The following is an 11,049-nucleotide window of genomic DNA, read 5'->3' on the forward strand; positions in this document are numbered from 1 at the left end:
CTAATACTGAGCATGTAGTGGTAGTGAACATCTCTTCATTTGTTTCGTAGCCAATAAGAGTTATCAGTTTACAGACTTTATCCATTATTATTTATTTTTATTGGATCCTTGGTCCTTTTAGGAGTTTCTTTATATATGTTCAGAAAGTTAAACCTTTGTCATTGTAAATCTCTTCTCTAGTCTGACTTGCTTCGTTGGTACTATGTCTTACGTGGTCAGAATTACTCATCTTTACCTTTATGATTTATGTGCATTTTGGAAATTTTAAAAAAGCCTCCCCTAACTTGAAGTTAATAAGGCATTGTTCTTATAAGAAGGTTATAAGGTATTTTTTAATATTTTAAAGGCTTTCATATTTAATTGCTTCATTTAGTTGACATTTAATTTTGCATTTAGAGTGAGGGAAGGGATCTAATTTTGAATCTAACCCCACATGGGTCATCGGTTATTCCACATCATTATTTCCTCCCTCCCTCTTCAGAGGTTACCACATAATATATCAGATTCCTTTACATGCCTGAGTCCTCACTGATCCATTTGTCTATCCCTGTACTACTGTCACACTGCTTTAATTATAACTTTGTAACATGTTTTGATTTATGGTATGGTGAGTTGTTATTTTTTTTCCCCAAATTTTCATGATTGTTGGATCAGCTTGTCAACTTCTGAGTGACTAGTGTGAAAAGCTGTTTTTCTGATAAAACAGCTTTTCTACAGATATTTCTACATGAGCTTCTTTAGGTTAGTGGTAAATACTTTTCATTCCTTTTAACTTTTTTTATGTCATTATGTTTTAGGTTTTCTCTTTAAAAAAGCATGTAGGAATCTTTTTTCTTCAGTCTTAAATCCATTCTCCTACAGCGATTGTGGATTTGACATTTTATATTTGCCTATTTTATTTAGAGACTGTTAGCGCTGTGTATTCCAGTTTGGAATTGTTATAACTTGATGGCAAATTGTTTTCTTTTTATCACTAGATAAGGATCCTCTGTATCCCTAATAATGCTTTCTCCCCTTAATCTGGTTTCCTCAATCTATTTTTTCTTTAATCTGGTTCTATTTTCACATTAAATTTTTGTTAGTGTTTACATAGTATACATTTTTCTGTCCCTTTTCAAACTTTTTAAAAATGTTGTTATGTTTTAAATCCATTTTTCATAAATAGCATAAAATCATTGAACTTTCTTTTAAAATCCAGTCTTGGAATCACTGTCTTTTAAGAAGTATGTTTTAATTCATAGACCCCTTCTTGTGATTACTACTTTGCATTCCTTTCTTTCCTTTCTTGCTAAACACTGGATTTTGATCCAGTTTCCTTTTTTTCCTCTTCTTTTCTTCCTGTTTTATTTTTTTAAATTCATTTTTTATTGAAGGATCATTGGTTTACAAAATTTTGTTGTTTTCTGTCAAACCTCAACATGAATCAGCCATAGGTATACATATATTTCTCCCCCCATTTTGAATATTACTCAGCAATAAAAAAGGAATGCATTTGAGTTAGTTCTGATGAGGTGGATGAACCTAGAACCTGTCATACAGAGTGAAGTGAGTTAGGGAAAGATAAATATCATGTTCTAATGCACATATATGGAATCTAGAAAAATGGTGCTGAAGAATTTATTTATAGGGTGGCAATGGAGAAGCAGATATAGAGGATAGGCTTTTCTTCCTATTTTGGAATTTACATATTCTGTTTCCATTCTTTCAGCCTATAGAATTCTGTTTGTGTTAAATAAAGGTGTACCATTGTTAAGTTAGAACCCTGTTGATGGTTGACTTTACATTTTTGCTTTTAAAATAATGCTTCAACTGATAACCTTGTACATATGATACTCCACATGTGCTGGTAGTTCTGTAGTAGTCTTATAGTCACCTATAAGAATAGGTCAAAGGGTTATGTGTATTTTAAGTTTTAATATAGGTAATATCCTTTTGAAGATAAATTTATTCAGTTAGATTTTAGATTTGATAAATATACTAAAGGTAAAATACTTATTTTTAGGGAAAGCTACTGCAATGTTATTTCTAAGGGATCTCAAAGTTGGGTGTTACATCAAGCCTGCCTGGAGGGAGGAAAAGGACAAATTTTTGTATATATACTTTGGGTGATGGAATTTCTAAAACGAATATGGAGACTGCCCTCTTGAGCTACAGAATTTAGGAAGAGCCAAATTGGTGCTCAAGTTGAATCCATGTACGTTTATTGAAAAACAGTCCCTCAGGTCTGAGAATACAGATATGCCAGGTACAGACAGTCTCCAGCATCAGAACAAGTTGTATTTCCAGAGTCAGTGGAGACTTGGATAGGTTTTCCTATTCCAATTAAGCAACTGTGAGCAAGGGCCTGGGTTGAGTGGAATACAGAAAAGTTTACAGTGATACTTCTTCCCTGCAGGAGCTCACGATCTCGAGGAGAGGACAGTGTGTACTCAGTGAGGCCAGCGCAGGGCACAGAAGGATGCTCCTTTACAGGAGAGCTGCAAACTGTGCTTTGGGGGAACGGGGCAGAAGGATCCCTCTTGGATGCAGCCCTCTTCAGGGCTTTCTTCCTGTGTTCTCAGCATGGGCAAACAGGTCAGAAATTGCTGAGCTGTCAGCATTTGGGAAACGGTAGGATTTTCCTAAGTGGAGACTGGGTATTGAGACTGGTGAAGCCTCGACAGCCTAGGAGTGTGAGTGAGATAGGATGGCAGTGACATTTCACACTTGTTTCTTTAGCCCACCCTTTTGGCAGGAACTGGCACCTAATTCTTTCTTGACCATCCCTAACTACTGTTCTAAGCTGATCGGTTAGGCCTAGATAGTCATTGATTGGTTACAGTTGGTGGCAGCTGGTTTTAGTGAGCAGCTTTCAAGTCAGGTGGGTTTGTTGAAGATGGTTAGGGTGTTTTGAGCAGGCAAGGATAATGGGACCTGAAATTTAATTGCTGCTTATCCCCTGAAGAGCTCAAGGATAACTACATCTCACTACTCAGCCCTCGTGGCAGAGCTTCTGGTTACACAGCGAATGGTGTGTAAACAGGCATTACACCTGTATGTTGTAGGATTTCTGCTGACCACCATTTCTAGTTGCCATGTCAACAATGGGCTGCCCAGGTGGCACTAACTAGTAGAGAACCGGCCTGCCAATGCAGGAGATGTAAGAGACTTGGGTTTGATCTCTGGGTTGGGAAGATCACATGGAGAGGGCTATGGCAACCCATTCCAGTATTCTTACCTGGAGAGTCCCATGGACAGAGGGGCTTGGTGGGCTATAGTCCATAGGGTCTCAAAGAGTGGGACATGACTGAAGTGACAGCATGCATGCATGTCAACAGTACTCTTGGATATAAACTACTGTTCTTTAGAGTTGATTTATGAACCACTTGTATCTGGATCACTTGGTTAGCTTGGTAGAAAGTAGTTTCCTTAGTTTTATTACAGAATCGGATTTTTTTTTTTTCTTTTTTAGTGGGGAGGGGGTGGGTGCACCTGTGAACCTGCCCCTTGATAAGTTTCCCAGGTAAGAATCACTGCCCTAGCTCTTCAGTCACACATAGAACTTCCCAGTCATTTGTTTGCTACAATGAACTTTTATTTACCCCAAATCACCTCTTTGAGCCTAGCAGTATAAAGTGGAATGTTCACTGTATTTACACTAGTTTCTGTTTTCACAGTTGGACTTGGAATGATGGTGTAATTAAGTCAGTAAAGAGTGAGCGGGATCTGGAAATGCAAGATGGCAGATGGGCCATCAGGGGTACCGCTTCCTCTAGTACAATCAGCCACACACCAGAACAAATTAGGATTCAGTGTGTTAAGTGCTGGTGATCCAGGAAACCCCTGAGTTTTGCAAAGAAGGGTGGAAGAGTGATTCAAGATGGACAAGACATCATTGGGATGATAGTTGAGAAATGCACCTAACAAAATTGTTACTTAAATGCTTAGGAATATATATGTGTTAACCCAGGTGGTGCTAGTGGTAAAGAACCTGCCTGCAAATGCAGGAGAGGTTAAGATGTGAATTCTGTCCCTGGGTTGGGAGGATCCCCTGGAGGAAGGCAGGACAACACATTCCAGTATCCTTGCCTGGAGAAATCTCATGGACAGAGGAACCTAGGGGACTGGGGTCCAAGGGTCGCAAATAGATACGACTGAAGTGACTTACCATGCACGTGTGTGTTAGCCAGCCAAAGACTAACACTGGAAGACTTGGATTAGTTAAAACACAAATTCACTTCTCTCCTTAATTCGTCTACATTTTCCCCTTTATTTTTAATCTACTGGGTCTATCTGGCTACCAACAGTGAATAGGAAAGGACTGGTCTTTAATTTAGCAAGTTTCTGGGAAAGAGTCAGATCCTAGACAACCCTTTTGACATACTTAATTGTTTTAAAATAAGAAATCAGGTCCTGCATAATATAGTGTTTCATTCAATTGTTATTCAGTGTATAAAATTGGGTTCCTTTTCCCTTGGCCTTCCTTTTTCCAGAACACTCCTTTACTTCAGCCACATTTGGTTTGTCACTTTCACACACACCCTCCAATCCAAATGCACACCCAGTCTTACTCATGCTCCAAGAATTTTTGAAATGACTGACTATATTGATCAGATCCATCTGAGACCAGGAGATCAGGAACTAGAAGTCTAAGAGAAAACCCAGTGGCCCTTGCAGTATCTAGGTTCTCTGAGTGGTCATCATGGGGTTACAGTTAAACTGAAGTTACTCTGTCCTTGGGGAGATCTGTGACGGTAGATCACTCACTGTAGAGGCTGAAATTTAAATGTCTTAAAGCTAGTGTTTATTTAACACAATGCATAGTCGATATCATACAAACACTTTCATTTAAGCCTGTCATGAAATGTAGTTATCATTCTACTGATGAGGAGGCTGAAGCTTAGATTAAGTCACTCCCCTTAGTTTCATCTACTCTAGTGCTTTTCAAATGGAGCATTTCACAGCATGGTTTTAAAATCTGCCTTTTTGATGTTCGTAGTGTTTCATCATAACAGCAGAAAGGTAATACTGGCTACTGTATTCCAGGCCTTAACACTCTGGGTCTTGGTGGCTGTAGGTAGGGTTCTGAAGAATTGGGAATCAAAACAAGGACTCCTCTTGTAGCCAAGCAGTGCAGATGAGATGAACAGTCCCAAGAAACACCCTTCAGTGCGACCTACCTATGTAGGGGCTCCATGGAGTCCAATGTTCACTCCAAGGGTTAACAGGAGAAATTTATCTTGGCAGCAGACATAGCTTGAACAGAAATGGGGGACAGGCCAAGGGGATGCCCTCAGATGAGAATACTGTGTCCTAGGAGGCAGGAATGTTCCCCTTAATATTCTCATAATTTTTTCCCATTGTCTTTTCTTGTGTAAATAGCTTCTGAAATTACAGTTTGTACTTTGCAAAAGAGAAAAAGACTATGACAATTATTTTAAATCAACTAAAGACTCAAGAGGTTTATTTGGTTAGAGTGCATAACCCATTTGACAAAAATGTTGAAAAGAGTTGCTTAATACAAATACACATTAAATATGCTAACAGTTATAATTAGCTACATATATGTAAGAGATGTAGTCCTATAATTATGGAGAAAGGTTGCATAGGAATCTGAACGTGAAAACTTCTGTAATCAGATCATTAGCTTTTCACTAACAAAGGGGGATTAGTTCTTGGATTAATTTTACTATAACATTAATGTATGCTATATTTTATACTCTGTATTTTACAAACAAGTTCTCTATCTCATGTAAGCCTCATACCAATATTATAAAGTATGAGCCCAATTCTGTGGAAAGAGAAACAGGCTGAGAGGAAAAGTGGATTCTCTTACCCCACAATGTTGTGTGGCCAAGCTGTTGAATTTGAAGCTACATTTGGGACTTAATTTCACATAAGATGTTTCTGATTAAATCTTTATGTCTTGTAGGGAAAAACATTAGCTCTCAGATGTCATTTACCATACTAATTTTTAAAAATATTTCATTTTTAAAAAACAAATTGTCATAGCCTTTCAGTTCCCCCTTAAGATTCAAAATATCCATTTTACATAAAGTTATCTAATAGAGTTATTACATGGGGAAAAACATCAATTTCTAAATCTTTAAAACACATTTCTGGACAATCAATGATGTAACTAGTGGATAGTAGTAGTCCTAATTTTCAGTTACAAAGATATTCTGGAAGCTTGTTTCAGAATGTGTTTAGTCCGTATTTCTTCCAGTTGAATTGCTGAAAGTGTTTATGAACAGTTTCATAACCAGAACGAAGAAATCATAACTTTAAAATGACACGAATACATTTTCCACTGAAAATATAGATGTGGGCCTGAGGATTAAAGTAAAATTACTGGCATTCAGGCTATGGCTGTTAAGTCTTTAAAATGACCTTACTCTTACAACTTAATTTAAGGTAGAACATCCCAGTGACCAGATAAAGATTAACAGAAAATAATAAAGCCTGCAGTCGGAGTTGATCCAGCAGGGTGACTCAAGCTTTGTCACCCTCCCACAGCAGCAGTTTGTTCCATGCGAACGCTCGTAACAGGCGCCGTGCCCTGTTAATGCTAACATGTAGGAGTCAGTCCGAGGTAAAAACCCCTATCACGATTAGCATTAATAGCACACAGCCCACAGCAAGGCTCCAGCACTCGGAGGATGAGGTGTAGAGAACGTAAACCACAGATGTCCCCTTCCTGGTTTGCGCCACCTGCAAGAGAGAGAAAGGTGGTCATGTACACACATGCAGTTATAAAGCTGGAGTTTCAGAGTGTAAATCTGAAAGTAAAAACAGTTTGTTTTTTTTTAAGGGAAAGAGTTCATTAAGTCCTAGTTAGTCATTTGTGGAAAAGCATAGAGAAATTGGCAACTAAAGGATGATATTTTTACCTTTTAAGTGTATTTGAAGACTATTTTAAAATTTGTTTAAAATTCTAATGTAGTTTTGAAGTATTCACACGTACGTATCATCTTCTTTATAACAAAAGTGAAAGCACTCTTCAAAGTCCAAAATGCTGAAATGCAAAGGAGAGACTTTGCATCCTGACGTAGTACTATCTTTTCTGATTTATATCTCTCCTAGGAAGTGGGTAATTTAAATAAAAGCCCAAAATATTAAAAATAGTACTCTGACTTATAAAGATTAAAACTGAGTTAACTTGTTTTATAGAGGTAGATTTCGGGCTAGATTTTCATTCTGTAATAAATAGTTGTGGTTTGACCTCTTTTTTTTTTTTTTCTTTCTTTTTTCAGGAGATATGATACAGGCAGTGGAGGTGTTGTCTAGAAATGAATTCATCATAAGATGGCCCCCTCTTCTATTTAGAGATTCCTTAGGGGAAACACTACCAGTGGCTTTGGTTTTGATCTACGTAAAGGAAGTATGACTTACAGAGTGCTGGGTTTCAGACTATTTGCCTTCAGCAGAGTGGATTAAAAAAAGAAAAAGATGAATTTGCTACTTCCTGTCAGGGTCTGATTTTATTCTCTCAGATACAGTGACATTTCTCCCACAAGCTTCTGGTTTCAGTGTTACTACAGCAGAACCTAGAAGTTAGAGTATCATTCAAGTGTGTGGTTGCCTTCAGCACAAGAGGGGAATCACCTTCTCTTTTATTTAATCATGAAACCAGCTAGATGTGAAATTGTGATTAAGTTCAAAAGAAGTGTATAAAGTTAAAAATTCCCCAATGAATATATTTTGACAGGGCAGAATATCGTGGTTTGGAAATTTCCAGACCAAGGAAATTTGTCATTCTTACTGATAGTTCTTTTTTCTCTTGAACTTTGCTGTTTTCTGAGATGAATTAAAGATGAACTCTGAATTCAGTGATGTCAGTTCAGGATTTTAGTTTTTTTTTTTTTTTAACATGTTCAGTCAATAAAGGTAAAGATAAGGACTTTTTCCCCCCTTCACAGAGCCTTGGACTCAGTAAATGCTCGATAAATGTACATTAATATCCCAGCATTACCCTCCAGTCAATACAATTCAACCTTCTTTTCAAGAACTGTGTCTAATTTGTTTTTAAGGTGAACTGATTGCATACTGTTTTTCCCATAAATTTTACTCCTGGTCTTGAAAATGACATCTGAGCATAGGTATGAAATGAAATATATTTATTTAGTATAACAATCAGAGTCTTTTTCATCTTGTTTTACAATTGCCCGATGTGAGTGTTCAGAAAAGTGGCAGTGGTTTTCACAACACTGTATTAAAAATTCTAATAGCATTTTTTTTTTTTTTTTTTTTTACTACACAGCATAGCACATGGCACCTTAGTTCTCTGACCTGGGATCCAGCTCATGCACCCTGCAGTGAGAAGTGTGGAGTCTTAACCACTAGACCGCCAGGGAAGTCCTCTAACAACCTGTATTTTTTTTATTGGTTCAAGCACTAAAGGTATGCAGAAATAAAAGTGTCACACGGGTCTCCTTTTGTTCTCAGTATTCAGACAGAAATTGTGGTACTGTGTTATCTAGACAGACCCCTCAGGCATGATGAATTCCTAAAACTGTGCAGTTTGTCCAGATACACTGTGCTGTGCTGTGTTGCTTCAGTCGTGTCTGACTCTTTGTGACCCTGTGGACTGTAGCCCCCTAGGCTCCTCTGTCCATGGGGATTCTCCAGGCAGGAATACTGGAGTGGGCTGCCCTGCCTTCCTCCAGGGGGTCTTCCCGACCCAGGGATTGAACTCAAGTCCCGTGCATTGTAGACCGATTCTTTACTGTCTGAGCCACCACAGAAGCCCCCAAGTATGCTGCACACTTCTAAATATCACTTAAAACATAATGAGAGAGGAAAAGCGTTAATCCCAATAAACCAAGTACAGAAGAAGTTATCTCAGACTAGTATTTTTAAAAGGATAGTCAGCAGACTTTGAGACAAAACTGCTCACTTTCACTGTTTTCGCCTGGGCTTGCAAGGAGAACCTAAGCCAACGACAGAACTGCTATGCGTCTGAGTGGAAATTAGTGATCACAGACAACAAAGCCTAGTCAGTTAGCCAAGGCATTGGGCACAGGATGATGTCAGGAGGTATTAAAAAACGAAGTGGTGTTATTCTGGAATTAGAATAGCCACCCAGCTGATAGAGTGGCAGAGGAAGAATTACAGACCCAGCAATCAATAGTTACAGAGGCTAACCATTTGAAAAGACTGTAACCAGCGTGATGTGCAGTATAGATCAATACCAAGAAGTTTATATGGATTACACAATATGAATTGGAGTGAAGGTCTTGACTGGGATTCTTCTAAAGATCTACTTCAGACCCCTCGCTCCACAATACTTTTAGGCCTGCGGTATGAAATGTCCATTATGAGTATAAACTTGACTATAGCACAGCTGAAGATGCCTGCATGCTAAGTTGCTTCAGTTGTGTCCGACTCTTTGCGACAGACACCATGAACTGTAACCCGCCAGGCTCCTCTATCCATGGGCTTCTCCAGGGAAGAATATTGGAGTGGGTTGCCATTTCCTCCTCCAGGGGATCTTCCCAACTCAGGGATTGGGCCTGCAGTCTCTTATATCTCCTGCATTGGCAGGTGTTTTTTTTTTTTACCACTATCAAAGATAGGTTCCAAGTTTAATATAGTACCTGACAGTATTTATTATTTAGTAGAAAGAAAAGAAAAAGTCGCTCAGTCGTGTCCAACTCTTTGCGACCCCATGGACTGTAGCCTACCAGGCTCCAGTACTGGAGTGGATTGCCATTTCCTTCTCCAATTATTTAGTAATTGAGTGTCAAAACCACTCCTTGAGTTAAAATCTGCCAAAGTGCAGCATTACCTGCACTAGATAAATAACCACAATAGATATCCTTCATTATATGACAGACCTGTTCTTCCTCTGATAGTCAGATCTAACCTGAAGACAGCACTCTGGGGAAGGTTCCCTTAAGTTATGCTTTACTGAAGGATTTTTTTTTTTAGGGGAGCATATGATTTCAACATATCCTTTTATTCTTACCTTACTGATTAGCCAGGAATGACATCAGCTGTATATATTCAGAGTAGACTATGTTAGGCTTGTCACTAAGGATCTCTTCACACATGAATTATAAGTTAGATCCTTCCACAGTTTTATATATCTCTGTGTTTTCTTATTTTGCTTATTTTCAGCACCAACCACTTAATATTTGCATATCAAAACAACTGCATGCTATAAAGTTTTCTTTAAAAAGAAGTCACAGTGATTGACTCTCATAACCAAGCCATCAGGGACAGCTCTCACTTTACTCAGCATGAAAGGTACAGATATTTTGATACTATTAATTTGCTGTTACAAAGTGAATATACACTTACTTCTACTAAAAGGCATGATCCTATATTGATGTAGTCATACAAATTCTAGGTCCAAAACCATTTTAATAGGTGAAAAATAATGAAATTACACTTTTGAAAATTAAAATGATTAAGTTTAGATAACTTCTTTATTTTCCCATTTTTAAAAGATTTTCTTATATACCAGTAAAAAACATAACCATTAAAATGAAATTCAATATTGATTCTTATTTGGATCTACTCACTGAAAGTGACTAGCATATAAGTGCATAAGAAAGCATATATTTTCTTTCCCACCAGAACTTACCCTATGTTTTGAAGTCACTGTTTTGATTTAAGTCATAAAACTAAATGGTGAAGTATATAAAAAATCAAGATCCCGAGAAAGTCTATACTTGTCGTTGTTCATCTTTGGAAGAATAATTTCTTGATTAACTTTTGACTTAGGGTGCTTGCACACATGATGCTCCAAGGACCTGCCCTCTAAAAATTCTGCATCATAGTGTCTCCCTTCCCGTTTGCTGTGTCTGAATTTCTTACCATGAGAACCATTGCCTTTGGTAGGAGAACCAAGATGGCAGGTAAGGTTTCAGTTAAAAAGTCCTTGAAATGCAAGTCAGTTATTTGGAGAAGGAGGAGAAGGGTGGCATTGAAGCCCCTGCATGGACACCTCAATGTAGACTTGCTTATTAGGTTAGTTAGCTAGTCATCTCTGAAGGCAGAGATCAAGGACAGAGAGAGGGCCAAGGTGGGTAAGTTTCAATGGGGATAAAGAGTGATTTAGAGGAA

At 38.0% G+C, this 11,049-nt stretch overlaps 1 long non-coding RNA gene across 1 annotated transcript; it reads left to right on the forward strand.

Annotated features, from left to right (window-relative positions):
* The first annotated feature begins 5,174 nt into the window (after positions 1–5,174).
* On the forward strand, positions 5,175–8,408 carry LOC138418494 (uncharacterized). Its single transcript, XR_011248606.1, has 2 exons — positions 5,175–7,360; positions 8,240–8,408. It is a non-coding gene; the product is annotated as an uncharacterized lncRNA (long non-coding RNA).
* Positions 8,409–11,049: the final 2,641 nt, after the last annotated feature.

Source organism: Ovis canadensis, chromosome 1 (assembly GCF_042477335.2).
Source record: "Ovis canadensis isolate MfBH-ARS-UI-01 breed Bighorn chromosome 1, ARS-UI_OviCan_v2, whole genome shotgun sequence".
NCBI classification, from domain to species: Eukaryota; Metazoa; Chordata; class Mammalia; order Artiodactyla; family Bovidae; genus Ovis; species Ovis canadensis.